We start from the raw sequence: 22184 nt of genomic DNA on the forward strand, positions 1-22184 counted from the left end.
TTTTTTTTTTTTTTTTTTTTTAAAAAAAAGGGGTGTAAGGGAAAATCAACAGGAGGATATGATTATAAATGATATTAAGCTTAATAAACAGTATTTATTAGTAATTATATATATGTGATTAATGTATTTAGTACGAAACATATTTTATAAATTTAGTTATTGAAATGAAAGTATACATTTAGCCTAGCTAATAATTGTTTTAAAAAATAAGAGTTCAATTCCTTTAAAAAAGAAAAAAAAACGGAATTGGAATGATTATTGGAATTGGCTTCGAATAATTATAAATAATATTAAACTTTAATAAACAGTATTATTTGTATTTACTTTAGTAACAAAATATTTATCTTTAAAACAAATATGCATGAAGATGTGAAGATGAATGTTTAATTAATTAACAAAACAAAAGCATTAATGGAACCTTGTGAATATAATTTCAAAAACGAATGAGTTTGTTCAAAAGAAGAAAAAATTAAGGAAAGACTGGATTAATTTACAGCAATACGAGGTCTGTATCTAGAATAACTCTACCGAGTTACTTTCTCACGGAACTTGAATAGCGAGATTCAAAAACAAAACAAAGCATGTAACAACTTGTTTTATTGTCAACCATTTCAAAAGAAAGGGGAAGGAAAAAGCTTAAAGATAAGATATCTTTTACCACACCAAACAAACTGTAACTCCCGAAATAATATTAAAACTTCATAAATTTCGTCTTATCATAGCACTTGCACAAAACCAAGTCACTAGTATCAGAGAAGCGGCATCTTTTTGCCGCCTTCACACACCCCCTTTTCTCTACCCCACCTACCCCTCCCATACGGTCAGCAGAAGCAGCGCCTAAAGGGCCATTACAATTTATTGTGCGTTCACAGTGGGGCCGCCTTCATTTTGTTGTAGGGGTGGAGCAGACACCTTCTAGCTTCCGTGAAGGAACTGCCACACCCAATAGGAAAGAATGGTTGATTCCCATTGGTTGGAGGGGAAGCTGGGTAGGCGTGCAGAGGGCGCCACTGCTTCTGGAAACAAAGCATTGGTTTGGATAGAATATTTCGTTGGCATTTCATTCATTCAGTTACCATGTTACCAATTCCAACAAGCCAGAATTGGAATGATAAAGGAAATTATTTTTTTAAAAGAATTATAGAATATAAAATAAAATAAATTAAAGCACAGTTTAATTTTTTCTCATAAACATACACAAGTGTTTTATTTAGCGTATACATTTTTAGTTGAATAATAAAATTATTCAATTAAAATCAGTCAACTGTTTAATGCCAAGAAACAGAAATTATTGCGAAGCTATCATTGGGATTGGCGAGCGTTAGCGAACAGGGGCTTAGTTCCCTACTTCTACAATAATTTTGCATCAATAATTGATTGCTTAGATCTTTTTACAGAAATTTTAAGATAGTTCAAAATAGAGAGAAAACATGGAAAAAGAGAAGACAAAAAATTATTAAAATAAAATAATTTTTAAAAAAAATTGAAAGCTGAAGGCAAAATAACAAAAAGATATAATCTCATCGTCAGCTCACACTATTATATATGCAAATTAAAGTGTTTTGTTTATTTTTATACAGTATATTTATTATGTTATCCTTATATATTGCATTTATTAGAGTGCTTGATTTAATAAAATTTATTTATTAAATCAGGATATATTGTTTGTCAAATTGCACTTCTATTTTCATATTTTGTAATCTGGCAAACTTGTTACAGAAATATTTCAAATGATTTTGAAAGATGCCTGTAAGTGTAAGTAAATTTGAATTCGCTACTCAATTTATGTATCACATTTTGGTATTTTATTCTGTATTTTCTTGAATTTTTATTCTCTACTTTTTGCTTGATATATTTCATTTTGCATTTTTGGCTTAATATTTTCTATTTTTGTTTCAATTTTTTTGTTGCTCCTTACACAATTGTATTGATATATTTAGCTTTAGCTCTATTAATATTATATTAGAGAACACTTTGCAGATATAATCGTGTAAGTAAAAAGGATTAACTTTCTGTCCATTAGGAAGATTCCGAATTCTAAATATCATATGAATGTTATTTATTATTTATAAGATTTCTTGGATTTTCCGTATTTGTCGGGATATCTCTTCACTCAGTCTGAATCTAGCACAGTACTTATTGTGTTTATATTTACACAAAGTAAAATACTGCAGCTATTATATTCTTGCACTAAAAGATTCCGAAGCGTGGGATGGTATTGATTATTCCAAAAATTAATTGCATGCTTATTTTTTAAATATTTGTCCAATGCCAATGAGAACGCAGATTATTTGGCAAAAAACGGAACAACTATGCCTCAAGAAATAACAACCGTCACACCTGATACTCTTAAAAAATACGTTATGAAAAAACTCAACGAAATAAATAATTATGATTTAACTATAAAATCAGAAGACAAAATATGGGAAAATATTCAAGACAATTGGAAATTTCTCTGTTACCAACCCCGTAAAGAAGCAGTAACCCATTTTAGGCTTAAAACAGGCCACGATTGCTTATCAGAACATTTATATAACATAAAAATTCTTCCCAGCAAAACATGCCCAATTTGTGACACAGGTGTATTAAACTCTGATCACCTCTTGTTGCGCAAGGGACTAGATAGGAACTCCCAGAAAAGTGGGAATGTCACTAAATTGTATTGGGACGCAAGAACTCTCATGAATTGTCACTAACTTTACCTCGTTCATGTTAATGTTTAAAATTTTATATTGTTGAAATATTTATTCATTCAGATGTTTATTGTTCTTTTTTTTCCACTTTACCTAAATTGTTGAATTGTTTCTTTGTTATTTTTCCGCTCCTTTGTGATGCAGTGAGCTGTCAAATTTTCTGGATTGAATTCCTAATAAAGTCATATGAAACACATACTTGTCCTATGCATTTTAGTGTAAACAAAGACAATATATTTTATCTCACTGCAAAGAAAGAATTGCTCTAAAATGTGTGCAAATAGTAATTTTATTGCTTTCGCTTAAATAGTGATTCTATATATTAAGATATTCTATTTTTCTTCCTCTCTCTTCCTAAAACATATATGAAGAACCATTGCTAGCCAACCTTCCACAGTGCCAGTTAAAAGGCATTTCTCTCACAAAGTAATAAAATTAAGAGTGAATAAAAATTATATCCTTGGTTTTAAAAATATATTTTTGAAGCTTGTGAGCTTATAATAATTTCCTAGAATCATTGAAGTATCAATAAACTTCTGATGCTTTAGGCTCTGACTACGATCTCGTGATATCCTATTTATTACAAGACAGGAGCTTTAACCAACTAGGCTAAGGTGTCCAGCCATTTCTCTCACGATTTAGTTCGAATCAAGTGTGAAGAAAAATTGTATTTTTGGTTTAAGAAATAAATTTTTTAAAGCTTATAATAGTAGCCAATTTGATACCGGTTAGTACAGGTGTTAAAAGCTTTAGGCACCGACGAGATTCGAATCGGCGATCTCTTTTGATCTCCGTGATCGACCGATGATCGTGGTTCACACACACCACCCAATCGTAACCTTGACCATGCACTAGCCACTTTTTTCAGGGCTTTATCTTCTTACCGTCTTAGCAGAATCACGTGTAAGTTTTTAATCTGGTCACAAGAATTGCACATCATCTGAGCCCTCTTTCCAAACTGCCATAGCAAATAAACAAGAGAACTCTTAGCAACGATAACGCATAAGCTTACACGCCGGTTGATAAATCGGCCAACAGGAATGGTCCTATTAGTTTATAAAATCAACATGTCTCTTTCAGGTAATATTTAAAGATAAACATTAAATCTTTAGCTTACGACAATATTTTGATTAACACATAACATTGCAATAGAAAGTTGCATGACTTTCCAAATTAAAAGATTTTTCCGATATTCCAAACAGCATTTTTAGGATAAATAAAATTTTAATCTCTCTTTTCGGCTTTTTAAATGTTTTAATTTAAATTGCCCTTTTGAAAGTGCCTGCTTTTTTCACAGATCTTTTTTGTTTTATGAACAACTTGAATGTTAAGATACAAGGGAAAAATCAATTGATCGATGTTATCTGGCCCATCTCAAAGCTTTTAAACTGAAGCTTAATTTGTTTGCCGGGCAGCTAACTGAAAACGACTTGTCTCATTTCGCGAGGTTAAATTCAATACCTTCAGTTAACAAGGAAAAGCATAAGAATTATGAATATGGCTTGAAAAAACTCCATTTTGAGTTTCAGATTTTAGTACCCATTCAAACCGAATTAAATAATTTTACCATGCCTTTCATCGAAACAGTGAGGTCGGATTTGCAGCTTTGGATTAATTGAGTTACAATCTAAAATCATCTGAAGTAGTTGTTTCTAAATATGCCAAAGTTTGAATTTTACAAATCATTACCTAAAGCTAGCGTCCAAAATTTAATATCTCATGCCCAGAAAATCAGTGCAATGTTTGCTTCATCTTATATATATATATATATATATATGAACAAGTGTTTTGAACTATGAACCTTCGGAAAAATAATTTCAGAAATAGACTTACAGACAATCATTTAGCTTCAAAATAAGTACATCTCACTTCTTTTAAACTTTTAAACACTAGGAACTTTTAAAAATGAAATCGGGATTTTATTCATCTCATAAAATATTTAAATTAAAACTTGCATATTGTTTCCTTACTTTAGAAATTTTTACTTAGCCCAACAAACTTTTCTTTTTCAATTTCTGACCCTCGACCAAAAAAGTTTGCCCATCCCTGTCCTAGGGCAGTGGTCGGCAAACTTATTAGCCAAAGAGCCAAATATGAAAATTACAACAATTTTTAAAATAATTGGGAGCCAAATCTGCTTGTTTAGTAAACTTTTATTACACTAAATAAGTAGTACACTAAATAAAGCTATATTTCATACTTAATAAATATTTATTAATGCGAACAATGTGCTTGCATCTCTTTGGAAAGTTTGAGTAAGTCAGGTTTGTATGTTGTTGTTTTTAATTTTAGGCATAATTCCAAGTTCTAATCAATAAGACGACTCCTCAGTTTACTCTTGATAATGCTCATGCTTGAAAAAGATTGTTCGCATATATATGTAGAACCGAAAAGGGAAAGAAGAGCAAACGCGAGCTTTTTCAGCTGATCGTAAGAGTCAGGAATACTATTCCAAGCGTTGAAAATGATCATGTCTTCCTTCTCCAGGTCATTCTAAGCAGGCCACTTGTGTTGTAAACTAAGATAAAATTTTTTCTTCTCCAATATTTCCAATTCAACACAAAGACGTTCGAATTTAGAGCGCCATACCTCCTTCTTTGTTAAATCCAGGAATTGTATTTCAAAGCTACCAATGTCAATTTCAAAAGGAGAAAATTTCAACTCGGTTATCGTAGCATTAAGAGGATTTTTGACAAATGCTAAAGTTGCTCAGCTGTTTTTAAATTCCTGAAACCTGCTGAGAAATGCTTCCCTCATATTTAAAATTATTGTATTAAAATGGTGTTTATCAATATAGGAATTATTTTCTTGGCGATGCTTCAGCAGTCTCGCAAAGTGAAACAATGTTTCCCTCTCAAAATCCTGAGCAAAAATGGATAATTTGTTTCCGAATGTTATTACTTCTTCTAACATCGAAAAAATTAAATTTCCTTTCCCTTGTAGTTTACGATTAAGCTGATTTAGATGAGACGTAACGTCCACCATGAAATAGAAGTTTTGGATCCACTGATCGTCTGTTAGTTCTGGATAGTGAACGCCCTTTTCAAGGAGAAATGCTTTAATTTCCGGAAAAAGAGACGCGAAACGTTTTAAAACGTTCCCTCTTGATAACCAACGTACCTTGTTATGAAGCAGAAGATCACTCTCCATTTCAAATAAAAATTCTTTGAATTGGCGATGATTAAGAGCTTTAGCTAAAATGGGGATATTAGCTAAATGGTAATCGGTAATCACTAATTCCATAACTTTACAAATTTCATCCGGAAATGTTTGCTCACAAAGCGCTTCTTGGTGAATGATACAATGGTAAACAAGTATCTCGTGATTAATTTTTTCTTTAAAATAGCAAAAACCCTTTTCTTACGCCGGTCATACTTTTGGTCCCATCTGTTGAAATCGACACAATTTTATCGAGGGGAATATGATGTTTATCCATACATTCAATTACAGCATTTGCGATATCTTCTCCACGCGTTTGACCTTTGAGTGGCAATAATCCTAAAAGTTCTTCTTTAGGGCCTGAATGAGACATAAATCTTACAAAAAGTGAAACTTGCGCTGTATCATTTATGTCACAAGACTCGTCGACTGCTATTGATAAGGCCGAAACCAATTTCAGATCTTCGATATGCTGGGTGGTTATATTCGAACACATTTTAATTTTTCTATCTTTAATGGTTTTGGCAGACAATGGTACCTCTTTAATTCTTTTCAGAATATCTGCTTTGTTCTTGAAATCCCGAAAAAACTCTTCAGATTAATTTATCAAAATAAGATGTAATTTTTTCTTACCAAGTTTTTTTTTTAAATGAAAATATTATTGCGCCTTCCGTGGATATTTGAGCCAGAGCCGCACTTAAGGAGTCAAAGAGCCATATGCGGCTCTGGAGCCGCACTTTGCCGACCACTGTCCTAGGGCATCGGAATGCATTTCAATCGTTGGCGTAATGCAGAAACGTAGCGATTTTTCCGACTTCCAAAAGGGCATGATTATTAGCCTTCGGGACAAGGATGGAAGCATTTCGGAAACGGCTAGTTTTGTGAACTATTCGCGTGCTGGGTGGTAAAAGTATACCGTGTATGGCAAAATGGCACTATCCAAAATCAGCGGCTTGGCACATGTGGTGCACCACGGGCTATAGATTACAGAGACGAACGAAGGCTACGGAGATGCGGTCGGACGAATAGACGTTCAACTATTGAGCAACTGACCGCCCTGATGAACCAAGGGGCCACCAAGAGTAAACCTAATTGACCAAGAGTAATCCTGCACGTCTCGCAGCGGTCTGCTCCGCCAAAGGAGGCTTTTCTGGCTTTGACACGTGGTCACATTAATGTGACTGGACTGTATATATATATATATATATATATATATATATATATATATATATATATATATATATATATATATATATATATATATAAGTTCAAAATGAAGAATAAAACAAAGAAAAAATATAGACATATGAAAAAAAGGGGGTGGGAAATAATAAGTAAAAAAATAACAAACAACATTTTATTAAAAAGAAGAAGGGAAAAAAAAAATGAAATGTTAATTAAAAAACCGGAAAAAAAGATAAATATATATATATATATATATATATATATATATATATATATATATATATATATATATATATATATATATATATATATATATATATATATATATATATATATATATATATATATATATATATATATATATATATATATATATATATATAAAACCACTGCTCCTAGACAAAAATGCAAATCTTTTACATCAAATCAGTAAGCGTACACTTGTGTTTAGGCAGAGCTAGTAGAGAAGCAGGCTTTGTAAGTGCGCGTAAGTTAAAACGCATTTCTTGATGTTTTTTTGCAGTGATAGGTTAAATTCAAATTGTAACAATAAAAATGAGTAACCACCAACGTTTAGATGATGGAAAGAGGTGACGAATCGTGGGGAGGCTAGAAGCAGGCCAATCTCAGGTCCAGATTTGTAGAGAGCTCAGTTTATCACCCTGCGTCATTTGTAACTTATGGAAACAGTTCCATGATACCGGATCCATCGAGAGAAAGCCTGGTCAAGGTCGTCCAAGAACCACGACAGCCAGAGAAGATCGCCATTTGATCTACGAACTGGAGAGTCTTTTCAGCATGGTGCAGAGAGCACAAAGATTCGAGTATGGATCAATGGGCTACCGTTCTCTTCACTGATGAGTCCCAGTTCAGCCAAAACACCTATTCTTGCCATACGTTCATATGGAGAGAACCAGGGACCCTCTATCTACCCTCCAATGTCCGCGAAATCAACCATTATGGCGAAGCTGGTTTAATCGTCTGGGCAGGTATCATCATGTTGGATGGCCACAAACCTCTCCATATCTTTGAAAGAGGCTCTGTGACTGGTGTGAGGTATAAGGATGAGGTCTTGGAGCCCTATGCTCGCTTTTTCAGGGTGCAGATTGGCCTGGGTTCATTTTATTGGACGATAAAGCGAGGCCACATGGAGCTCTTCTGCTCGACGAATTTCTAGAGAGTGAGGATATTCGCCGGATGAATTGGCCAGCCAGATCGCCAGACCTCAAACCTATAGAGCATGTCTGGTACGTTCTGAGGAGGGCAATTACAACTAGCTCCCCCTCCCTCCGAGAACCAGCTAGGGAATGAAAACAGTGTTGCTGAACGAGTGGGACCAATCGCTACAGGAAATGATTAACTGCCTAATTTCAAGTATGAAATCACACTGAAAGGCCTGTATATCTGTAAAAGGGCCCCTGATAACCCCTGTTAATGCCCCCTGTTAACCCATTTTTTGTTTATGCTGCAACTGCTGTTTCATACCTTCCGACTCCAACGAGTGTTACGCACTATCATGCGTGTGTATTACAATTGTTGTATGGTTATTTCTGAATTGTATCAATGTACATATCAAATTTCATTAAAATCGGTCCAGTAGTTCTAGAGATAATCGACCAAGTCTGCAAATTCTCTTAATTTTTTACACCAACGTATATATATATATATATATATATATATATATATATATATATATATATATATATATATATATATATATATATATATATATATATATATATATATATATATATATATATATATATATATAATAGAAACTACAGAAAAGACAAAAAAAAATTTTAAAAAAACGAAGAAAATTAAGAAAAACAATAAGTTTTATTTACTGCGCATAAGCTGCAGGTAAATAGAACTCATAAAATAGGCTCAAAATGTGGAGAAAACATGGAAAAATTACGGAACAATGAAAAAAGAGAAAAAGAAAAATAATAATAAAAATAATTAAAAAAAATATTGAAAAAATGATAATAAAAAAAAAATTTCCAAACAAAGGAAAAAAATAATAATGAAAATTCGGAAAATAAATAATAAGAAATGTCCGGAAAATAAAAGATAGAATCTATATCTTTTATTTTCCGGATTTTTATAATTATTTTCTTCCCTTTTTCGGAAATTTTTTTCAGAATTTTTTTTTTATTATTCTTATTATTATTTTTATTTTCCCTTTTTTTCATTGTTCTGTAATTTTTCCATGTTTTCTCTACATTTTCTCCCTTATATATGCGTATATATATATATATATATATATATATATATATATATATATATATATATATATATATATATATATATATATATATATATATATATATATATATATATATATATATATATATATATATAGAGAGAGAGAGAGAGAGAGAGAGAGAGAGAGATATATAGAGAGAGAGAGACTTTGATATTTTTGTAAGTCAAAAATGAATGAAAAATACTGCTAAAAGTACTGCCACTGATTTTTCTCTTAGGTTAATTTTGTAAATAGAAAAAATAAAAGAATTAAATTAATGTTTATTTTAACCCAAACTATATATAAACATTAATAGGCAAGCAAAATAATTGCAATGATTGTTTTATTTGGTCCCATCACGTATTTAGTACGTGGATGCAGAAGATAATCGTGGCAGTAAACGTGATGTAATAATTAAATTAATATACGCAAAATTTGTAAGTACCACGGGTTTTAAAAAGCAGCTAGTTGTCTAAAAATAGTGATGAAGATTGCCTGCTTTGTAAAATTTGGTTTTAAAACTCAATTTTATTAACTTATGTTCTTTCTGAACACGAATTTAGAATATTAGTAAAAGAACATAACCATAAATGACTTCAATTATAATGTCTATCTATCTATATATATATAAATAAAATAAAAAAACGCGTGTTAAAATAATATATATATATATATAATATTATTTGCCGACATACTGTTAGGATAATAATGATTATTACTTTCTTGCGCACGCGTTACCCTAAATTTTGCGTTGATCCTAAACATTGCTCAATATAATGCGAGCTTTTTTTTTTTTTTCCTGTCCTTGACTATTGCAGTTTTTAGTATTTCTGAGTAAAGTAAAAGAGTATTTACACAGAAATTTTCCAACATCTTTTCAATTATTTTTTTTGTTTTCAATAAATTGGATTTAATAAAGAACAACCAAAGCTTAATGCAGAAAAAAAAATTCCAGATTGCAGTTTTAAGTTTTACAATCTAAAATTATTATTAACCACTTTTAAAGATCCAAAAATAATGGAAACTTTAACATAGGCATATATTTGCGAATAGCTAGAATTTGATGCGTAAAAAAACTAAAATAGAAATATAAAATTTGCGAAATTGTAGTTTGAAGTTTTTCAACATGAAATTTAAATTTAGACTGACATTTTTATTCACTTTTTATAATTAGAAATGAAATTGAAATCGTAATATGGGGAAAAATTTTAAAATCTCTCCACTTTGTGAATAATAACTAGTTCAACGTAGTTGAGAAAAATAGCAAAAAAAGTCATAAATGTTTCTAGATTTTGCATTTTTTTAAATGCTTGATCCTAAATTTAAGTATAGGCTGACCTTTTTCATCACTTTTGACAATTTAAAAAAAAAAAAAGGTGATTGTAACATTTGTTAGGATCTGAAAAATTTTCTTTGTTTGCAAGAGACAATGAAAATAAAACGTGGTTAACGAGAATGACGTGGACAACGAAAATCGGTAACGAAAATTAAAACAATCCATAAAAATTTATGGATAGCCATTTTTAAATATTTAATCGGAAACTTAGGTTTAGGCTGCCATTTTCATAGCTTTTGATATTTTTTAAAAATTCAGAAAATTTTAATATTTTGTGGAATCTGAAAATTTGCTTACTTTATAAGAAATATTAAAATAAAACGTGGATCACGAAAATAGGTAATGAAAATAAAAACAATCCATAAGAATTTCTAATTGGCAATTTTTAAACGATCTGTCTGAAATTTAAGTTAAGGCTGATATTTTTCATCACTTTTGATAATTTTCAAAAACTCAGAAAATTTTAATGTTATGTGAAATCTGAAAACTTGCATTTTTTACAGGTGATAATGAAAATAGCCATGATGTCTCGGATAAAGCATAGAGTGCTTGCCACCAAGTGAGGTGACTGGGGTTCGAATCCCTGGTCGACGTGAATTCTGCACCCGTCTCGCACCCACCTTAATTCAGTGCTGACGTAAAATGTATATCCTCAGTAATCGATGGATCATGTGTTCTCCTTGTCGTCAGGCTAACCGTGTTAGGTTTTCGCGGTTTTCCTCTCCATGTAACACAAATACGAATTACTTCAATCAAAAAGTCCTTCACGAAGGCGAATTTCTCTGAATACTTGATCCAGGAGTTCCCTTGTCTTCCATATTAGGTTCAAAATTAAGAGGGTACGGAGATGAACATTAGTAGCTGTAGACTCAAAATTGGGTTGGTTCAACGACGGTAATTAAAAAAAAAAAAGAAAAGAAAAAAAGATGAGGAAAATAAAACGTGGATGGTGATACAAACAAGCTATCAAAATTCTAGTTTGCAATTTTTAAATTTTCAATCTAAAATCTAAGTTAAGGCTGACATTTTTCCTAACTTTGACAATAAGTTTAAGAAATTGTAATACTCGGTGAAATCTGAAATCTGTCTACTTTATAGGAGATAATGAAAATAAAACGTGGATAACGAAAATAAAAGCAATCCATAAAATTTTCTAGTTTGCAATTTTTAGACGTTTAATCTGAAATTTCAGTTTATTTGGACATTTTTCTTCACTTTTGACAGTTTTTAAAAAATTGGAAAAATTTATATTTGGTGCGATTTGAAAATTTTCTTACTTTGCAAAAGATAATGAAAATAAAACGTGGATGATGAAAATGATGGGGATAACAAAACATAAGAAATCGTTCTCGAAACTAATATTTTTCTTTTCTTTTCGATTTTAAATTTTTTTTTTCTTCTTTGAAACGGCCACTTGTAGAAGCTTATAAAGTTAAACCTCCCAAAATAAAAGCAAACCACAATTTGGAACTAAATTGGATTAAGCAAGAAACTTATTTTATGTCTTCAAAAATTACTTTAACTTGAAAGTATTTAATCAGTTTTTCATGCCTTTTAAGAAGACTTTCTTATCAGAGAATAACATGGTGCTCAATAACTAAACTTCTTGGACTGTGATTGCTAAGGAAGGATTTAGTCTTTCTGAGTCATACCTAATAAAACTCTCCTCACAAACATAACTTCTTCCAGAAACTGATTGGATGACGAGCAGTCTCTATGGCAACAACCTAGCCGGCTGCCAATTCCGGTAATGGTGTTATTTTATTTTTGTTCCACAATAAGGGGGTCTGAAAAAAAGGTACCAAAACAATCACTTTTTTTCAGCGCCATTTAGAAACATAATGATTAAAAGCGAATTTTATTGCTGCGATTTATTAGATATCCAAGTTCATGGAACTTTCTTATAAACTTAGATGTTTCAGTTTGCTGAAAAATCTTATAATTTTGCATCAAATATTGATTAGTCACATTTTTATAGACAGAAAGTTAAATAGAGTTATTAATACGTTGAACAAAAGAGGCTTCATTTTGCATCAAATATTGATTATTAATATTTTTACGGATGGAGTATAACGAAGGGAAGCAGCTGTTGACAATTTTAGTAAAAATATACTACAAATATTTTTCATAATTTATATTAAAATAGGTTAAAACTAAAATCGAGTGAAACAGTCATTAACAATTGAGGAAAGAAAGGCATTTTCATGTTGCACACATTGATTATTATTTTTTTATGGACAAAAAGTTCTAGTGAGTGGTACAGAGAGAAATAATTTAAATTCACTAATAAATCTTAATAATATCATAAGGGAAGTACTCAGACGTGGGTGGAGGCGGCACAAGTGAATTTTTTCTTTAGTACATATATTTTTAGTTTAGTAATTCCAACTATTTTACGCCAAAAAACAGAAATTATTGCTAAACAATCATCGGGGTTGGCGAGCGTCAGTGAACAGGGGCTTAGCTCCCTCGTACTACAATAATTTTGCATCAAATATTAATAATTTTAATTTAAATGGATTAAAAGTAAAACCGAGTGAACTAGTTATTAACAATTAAGGAAGAAAAGGTATATTCATTTTGCATCAAATATTGATTGCTTAGTTTTTTTAACAGAAATTTTTAAGATAGTAAAGTGAAACAGTTAATAACAATTAAAAAAAAGTATATATGTATATATTGTAGCAAATTTTGATTGCTCATAGTTTAAGAGACTAAAAGTAAATATCTAATATAGCAGTTATTAAACAATTTAGGAGAAAATTGAATATTCATTTTGTATCACATATCGATTAATGTTATTATTTTTTTTTTTAAGGACAAATTGTTCAAAAGAGTGAATTAATAACAAATAAAGCAATATAAGGTATAGTCATTTTACATCAAGTAGTATAGATTGCTTATATTTTTTAACAGAAATTTTATAAGGGTGAATTCACAATTAAGAAAAGGCAAGTCTATTTTGCATCAAGTATTAGTAATTTTAATTTAAGTGGATTAAAAGTAAAACCGAGAGAACTAGTTATTAACAAGTAAGGAAAGAAAGATATATTAATTTTGCATCAAATATTGATTGCTTACTTTTTTTAACAGAAATTTTTAAGATAGTAAAGTGAAACAGTTGATAACAATGAAAAAAAGTATATTTTATAGCAAATTTTGATTGCTCATAGTTTAAGGGACTAAAAGTAAATATCTAGGATAGCAGTTATTAACAATTTAGGAAAAAAATTAACATTCATTTTGCATCACATATCGATAAATGTTTTTTTTTTTTTTTAGGAACAAAATGTTTAAAAGAGTGAACCAGTAACAAATAAAGCAATATAAGGTGTAGTCATTTTGCATCAAGTATAGATTGCTTATATTTTTTAACAGAAATTTTAAGAGAGTGAATTCACAATTAAAAAAAAGCAAGTCTATATCGCATCAAATATTAATTATGGGCGAAAAGTTCAAAACCGGGAAATAATTATCAACAAATAAAGAAAAATAGGCGTATTCATTTTGCATCAAATATTAACGATTCATATTTTTACGGACTAAAATTTTAACAGCTTGAAACAGTAATTATTAGTTTAGGAAATATTGGTAAGAAAATAGAAATAATAAAAATAGGTATAATGAAAGTATAGTTTCAAGAACTAGAAGTTATGTTTAGTGTGTATTTTAAAGATATTTAAATATAGTTGTAGTTATTTTAAACAAATCACTTTATTTTCTTTCTCATTTTCATAACAAAATTGACCTTTACAAAAATTTGGTGCATTCGGTAGTGTTTTTAAAGCTTCATCGATGTTTTGTAACAGTTTATAAAAATTTTTACCCACTTTTTTTCGCCATAATCAGTTATAAAGGACTGCTATTGATATGGAATTGATAATGTAAATGCAAACATAAAATAAACACAAGCATTTAATGAGTTAAAAAAAGATGTAAGTAAGGCAAAACTATAAATCACATCTTAAACAATTAAATGATTGTATTAAAATATCACTCTCAACAAAATATTTTATTACCTAACTATAAAGTGCATCTTTAATACATTAAAAGTTGCATCAATTGTATTCTGAATAAAAAAAAATATAAAGATTTGGAACTACGAAGATTAAAAGCTTTAAAGATCTTTATATTTTTAGAGCAGATCTTTAACCTATTAAAATTCATATCAATTGCATTTTGGAAAAGAAAAAAGAAGAGATTATGGCTAAATGTAGACAGTAAAGAACCTTGTTCGGCTTTTAAATCACTTTCTGGTGTTTTTATTATACTATAACAGCTGAAAGTTTTATTATTCCATAACAACTGAAACTTTTAAACATGATATGGGAACTGAAAGTAAATCAAACTTAGTTATTATTCCGGCTTTTTATTGAATAAATTATCCTTAATATGGCATTTATTTATGATAGAAGTTCGTACAATGTCTTAAAAAATAGTAGGTAATAAAAAAAGCGTGAGACAAAGAATTTAAAGAAGAAGGTAACAACAAAAAATGTAACGCAAAAAAAGCATGAAAAAAAAAATATGTATCGAAGCATTTGTTAAAAAAAAAATTAAATTTTGTAAAAGAAAAAATATAAGTACATGAATAAATAAATAATAATAATGAAGTACGAAAATTTACGAATGTAATAAACAGCGTTTAAAAATTCACGTAATTCCCTTTCAAATCAAAAAAATATATATACATTTCAATAAACTATATAATTTTTCTTTGTTATTTTTGGAACTGGAATGAGTAATAATGTGATATTTATTTAGCAGGAAATGTTCGAATAGTACATAAGCACCTAATGGGGGATATGTTTTGTGGTTTGCTTATTTTTGCTAACATGGGGGGAGGAGGGGCAGGGCAATGCTCACATAAGACATTAAAATCCCTTCATTTTTCAATTGCTTCTTAAAAAACAAAATAAAATTGTAATAAAAAATTACGCGTAAAAAAATTTCAAATTTTAAATTTTCCGGAAAATGAAAAATTGAAGACTATACTAAAAGAAAAGAAAAAAAAATATTTATTTGAAGAGTTTTCAGATGTTAAGAGTATTGAACACGAATGATTCCTAAAGAATATTCTACTTGAAATTTTATAAATTAAAACTTACATTTTGTTTTAAACGAAGAATTAATTTCATCTCCAAACTAGAATACTACAGTTAAAGTCATAATTAAAGCAAACCAAAGGCAGGTGATGCAACTTTCTTACGTATTAAAGCATGAAAGAGGTTTGTGATTGGCTTATTTTTGCTGAAAGGGAGGGAGGAGATATTCAATATTTGTCAAAATTAGCTTTCATAATATTTAAATGTTTAAAAAAAATGAGTAAAATAAAAACAAAAGTTAAAATAAGTAATATATATATATATATATATATATATATATATATATATATATATATATATATATATATATATATATATATATATATATATATAAAGAATAATTTTTATCTTAGGATAATTATTCTTTATTCAGAAATATCGCATTTATGGCAATTAGATGTGTCTTGACAACGACTATTTGCTTTTACCATTCTTGTTGCTCTACCATTTAGTTTTTTATTTTATTCATGTTTTTCATGTTAATTTGTATATATATATATATATATATATATATATATATATATATATATATATATATATATATACAAATGCAAAATGAATAAGCTTAGGTAAAGAAAAATACTGTGAAATGTTGCCAAAAAAAGGTGTAAAAAATATATTTAAGTTCCTTAAAATCAGAAGGTAAAGATTAAAAATGCATTTTAAAAACCAATTTTATATTTGACTTTAGCCTTTTTCCCTCTAATGGCGATCAAAAGAATCGAATGCGGAGTTTTGAAGAAAAAAAATGAAGGAAAAAGAAAATAATAATAAAAAAAATACAACAAAAAACTGCAGGCCCTAGAAACAATTTTCTTTTTTCGCATTTGATTTTTAGAGGTTGAGAGGCAAATAAGGTGACGACAGGAATGAAATATAGAGCTAGAGAAAGTTTTCTCGATGGATACGATAAATATAGGATTGCTTTTTCTCTAGAGCTTTCTTTTTCTTCTCTTTCAAATGATGCCTGAGCCAAAGCAGTAACTTTGATGGTATATTTGTTACTCAAACCGAAATAGAAGGTAGTATGCGAAATGTCAGATTAAACTTGTGAGACAGTCTAGTTGAAAAGCAACAAATATATTAGTGCTGTTTGTTTCCATTTCTAGTGAATAATCTTCGCTTTCCTCAAAATACAACCGATTTATATTCCTCTCTTACCCTTCAAAATTTCTTTCTAAATTTTGATGTCCTTAAGGGGAAATAGTTCTTTTTCCGTATTTTTTATTATTCATAATCTCGGGAGATTTTTTTTTATTCATAATCTTGTTTTACTTTTTTTACCCGATTTATAATTGGTACTCATAGCACATTATGTCTGCTAATTTCCATAAATAATAAAATTTACTTTTAAAAAATTATCTTTTGCTTAGCATTTATAAATAGTGCTATTTGTTTCCTTAATTTGTTATTTGATTCTTAAAATTTTCAATAAAGCAAAATAAAAATATTTCAATAAAATATTCATTGAAAATAGTCAGCAGAATTATTTTTCAGATAAAAATTTTCTTAGAATACAGTAAGTCAATGCCAACTAAATACAAATTTACAAAAAAATGTAGATGCACTTAAAAAAAAGAGAGAGAGAGGAAGGGCGGCTTTTGTATAGCGATTTTAAATTGTTACATCTATTTCAAATGTACTATTTGCCACTTAGCACTTTCAATAAAGGATAATAAAAATATTTCTTTAAAACAATTTGAAAATTTTCAATAAAATTTTCTTTTAGCAATATAGTTTTTTTGAGAATTGCTTAATATATAGTTGGGACATGAAGTCCATGGAGTCAAGAATTTAGAATTAGTCCAAAGAATAAGTTATTCTTAAATAATAAAAAAAATTGCGGGAAAAAGGCATTTTAAATTAAAATTATAAACACATTAAGCGAATAATCCCAAGAAACAGAGGCGGTAAGATATTACGCATTGAAAAACTTTAAAAACATGCTAATGAAAGTAAAAGTCGACATGTTTTAAATGCTCAAAAGCTGATCCCCATTTTCAAGACTTGCCAGACATGAATGAGAAGAAAAAAAATTATTTGAAATATAAAGCGTAAAGGACAAAAGTGATTTGGAATGAGAAGGTTTTATATTTCAAATCACTTTTGTTTCTCCTCATTCAAGTCTAGCAAGTCTTGAGAATGAGCGCCTATTTTTGAGTGCTTGAAACATGTCCCTTTCTATAAGCAGATTTTTAAAACAAATGAAATTTTTTACTATGTAATACAAACACTTTACTTAAGGTAGAAATAACGAGCATAAATCTAATTTTTAAGATTAATATAATTATAGTTAACATTTTAGTAAACCAGAATAAGATGGAAACACTCTTAATAATATTCACGATGAGGCTTCATTCTAAACTAATAAATCTGTCCTGCTTAACTCTTTCCATCGATAGTTATTACATCACTATTACCAATGATAGTTACCAGAGTCTTGTTGCATTTTATTAACATGATGCTGGTCCTCTTTTTGCCTCGATGTCTGACTACACATATCTAAAGAGTCTTTCCACTAATTTTTGATAGCGGACCAAAGATATTGACTTCCAGGATTTCATCACAACTGAAGTGAGTGCTGACAGGGAGAATGGTCAATTTGGCTGCGTAATCTACGTTGTTGTAACTAGAGTGCCTAGTACTGTTCTATGGGATCTAGTTTGTACTGTTCTAGTATCTGTAGTACTGTTCTAGTACTGTTCTATGGGATCTAGTTTGGGGTTCTGAGAGGGGCAATCCAGTTTTCGAACACCTATTTCACCAAACCATGGCCAAGTCTTGATGTGTAGTTTTCTTGATGGATCAGTTTTCTTGAAGAAAGAGAAATAAGCCATCCTCGAAATATTGTCATAGAGTTGGAAGAGCAGCATTTCCCAGTATGTCCACATTCATCTTAGAGTGTATGCTTCCAACAGCAAAAACTAAAGGACATAGACCTAATCATGAAAAGAGTAACATGATGCTTTTGGAAGGGATTTCACGTGCTTTTGATCCCTGATAGGTATAAAAAGTAAGCAAATCTGAAGAAAGGTCAATTTGTAGACCAATAACAAGTTGTTTTTTGCATAATTTCTAAACTAGATGTGATATTGTGAAGATTTATTTTCAAATATATATGCACTTAAATTTCCGGAAGTAATTAAGTTTTTATTTACAAATGGATCTTTTTCAACTCTCAGTTTTGACGATTCAGAAATCCTTGAGCTGTATTTGGTTAATTATAAAAATCATTTTGTCACGAAATCACGTGATTTCTGACAAAACACGAATTCTCAAATATGTGACGAAAATGTTTCCTCAACTTGGAATCTCAGCTATAAAGACTAGACATTCGAAAATAAAGTTCCGAAAGAAGTTGACCGGCATGTATGGTGGTCAAGGCGTTGGCCTCATGCTAGGAATATCCCGGGCTCGAATCCCGTTTCGGACATGTGAGCAGTTTATCTCCATAACGTGATTGTTAGAAAAGTTAAAGTTAAATTAATTGTTATTAAATTAAGCGCTACGAGTGTTTTTTTTTTTTTTTTTTTTTTTGAAATATAGAATGCTGAAATATTTCTTTAATTCTGACGAAATTCGCATCCCTGATGAAGTGACGAAGGTTATTCCGCCACTTTGACGAAATTTTTAATCGGAGCCTTATAGCAGAAAACAGTTTCGTCAAAAACGAAGAAAGCTTCGTTACATCTGAGCATCCATTTTATTCAGTGTGGTAGTTACAACAAACTGTGAATTTTGAAATATTCTAGAAAGCTAATTTTGAAATAGTTTCTACTAACGAGAAGAGTAAAAGATTTTATATGTTTCAACACTCGAATGTATATTTAGATACAGACAGTTCAAGAATAATTTTAACGAAAGAATTCTATCTATTGAAGGGTTTAAATTATTTTCTTTGTATTTTCTCAGAATTCTGATCTATACCATTATTCAAGTTAGATAATTAAAATTCTTTATATTAAAAAAAACACTCATTAATATAATTTCGTAGTATCTTTGCTATTTTGAATTAAAACGCATCATGACTAATTGTAACAGCTCTGGGATGGTTCCACTAAAGTTGATTTAACAAAAAAAAAAAATGAATTAACCCCACCCTCTTGCGAAAGAAAAGTCCACTTACAAGATATAAGTGGTAATTTGTGTTTTCTGTGCAAAAGGTCGAGTGTTTCCCATTGAGCCGAGCAAAGAAAAGTCAAGGGCGCAATTTGCACATAAAGCCCCGAGAGGTCAAGAATAATGGATAAAAGGAAGATAGTCAAATAAAATAGTACCATCATACAATGAAATCAGTAAGGATAAGTTTATTTCATATAGTCAAAGTGAAAGTCGAATAAAAAATGGATGAATGACAAAATATAATTTGTAATGCTGACAATTTAATGAGAGTTTACTGGCCATCTGATCACCGAGAGGTAATGGTAAATTGTTGAAAATGTTGTAGGTGGATCAGGATGTAGTTTGAATCCTGTTACAATGACCCGCGAAAGGGTTGCCATAACTGAATCTATATACAGAGAGACAGGGAGAGAGAGAAAGCATGTATAAAATTACAGAACAATGAAAATGGAAAATAATAATAAAAAAAATAAGAATCCGGAAAAAAAATCCAAAAAGAAGGATCTTTTCATCAGCTCACACGATCATATTCGCAAAAAGGAGTGCTTTCTAATAATGTATCAATATAGCCAAAGCAAAATATATCAATTCAATAGTAAGAGGAGCACTCAAAAAAATTTTTGCAAAAATCTACACCAAATAAAATCGAACACACCAAGTAAAAATATCACGTAAAAACAGAAAATAAAATATAAAGAAAATTAATAAAGATTTTTATAAATTTAAAAAATTTTTTTCTTCCTTTTTTTGGATTTTTTTTCCTCCTGATTCTTATTATTTTTATTTTTAATTTTCTTTTTCACCTTTTTTCATTGTTCTGTAATTTTATCCATGTTTCCTCGACATTTTGAACTTATTTTATGAGTTCGATTTACTTGCAGCTTATGCGAAGTAAATAAAACCTATTGTTTTTCTAAATTTCCTTCGTGTTTTTTTTGTCCTATTTATATATATATATACAATATAATAATAAAACACGACAAAGAAATGTACAATCTTACGAGTCATTGCTACAAATTGAAGCTCCAGCTTATCATAATTAAAAAAAGTTTCAGTATATCATAATTAAAGAAGTTCTAGTTCATAATAATTAATGAAGTTCCAACTAATCATAACTAATAAAGTTCCAGCTTATCATAATTAAAAAAATACCAGCTTATCATAATTAATAAAGTTCTAGCTCATCATAATTAATTAAGTTCCAGGTTATCGTAAACCTTCAAAAAATGATCTATAAAGCAATGCATAATATTTAATGGGACAGTAAACACACTTTTTAATTTTTATTTCTTGAAACCAAATCTTTTTGTGTTACGTAGATAAACTATATACAATGTGTACGATGTTTCATAAAAATATTTAAGAATGTATGAATATTAAAGCATTAACACAACATTGACTTGAATTTCTTTTATAAATTTTTAATTGCATTAAAAACATTTTTAATTTCATTTTTAATTACATCTCATTTAAAATACTCTTAGAAACTATTTCTTAAAAAAACGCTTTCACTTTTTTTTTTAAATTTTAGTCATAAATACAATTAAGGGCAAATTTTACCTAAAATATTTTTTAAACATAAAGTAACGGTTCAAACATAAATAAGTTTTTTTTTAAAAAATCTTTTGAATACAATTATAAGCATAAAGTTTTTTTTACTGTGCTAACAGTGTCTATTATTGTCATAATAGCAATAGTATGATACGCTTTTTTATTGTTGCTCTCTTCCCCGACAAATATGAAACTATACGATATAATTATTTTGATTTGCTTTGTAATAGTAGCCATCTATTTTCTTTAAATTTAGATACACTTAATTGAAGGTACGCAAAGAAAATGTACCCAATGAAATGCCTCCGATCATTGATTTATTTCAATTATCTGCCATATAAATTAGATCACGGATAATCGGAGTTTTCCAGCATACCGCAGAACATTTTGTTAATACTTAACGATGACTCAGTTAATCAATATATCAACATTTAAAAAAAAAAAAAAAAAAAACAATGACAGCTAGGATTTTAAAAATTCGGGGTATAAAAGGATGTTAATTCGATGCACACCTAGAAAATGTACTTAATTGAGCATATCTGATTACCTAATATTTTTGATAGTGTCTCATACAACTGGGATCTCGGATAATTGGTGTTTTCCTGCATAGTGCATAACACTTTTTGCCACTTAACTATGACACAGCTCTTCGATATCTCAGGAATTCAGGATGTGAAAAAGATGTAAATTTATTGTACACCTAGAATTTCTGATTGCAAAATTATTCCGATTGTCTCTCATACAACTGGGATCTCAGATAATCGCAGTTCTCCTACATAACACAT

Source organism: Parasteatoda tepidariorum, chromosome 7, assembly GCF_982258835.1.
Source record: "Parasteatoda tepidariorum strain Cologne lab strain chromosome 7, Ptep-v5.0, whole genome shotgun sequence".
In the NCBI taxonomy this organism is placed as follows: domain Eukaryota; kingdom Metazoa; phylum Arthropoda; class Arachnida; order Araneae; family Theridiidae; genus Parasteatoda; species Parasteatoda tepidariorum.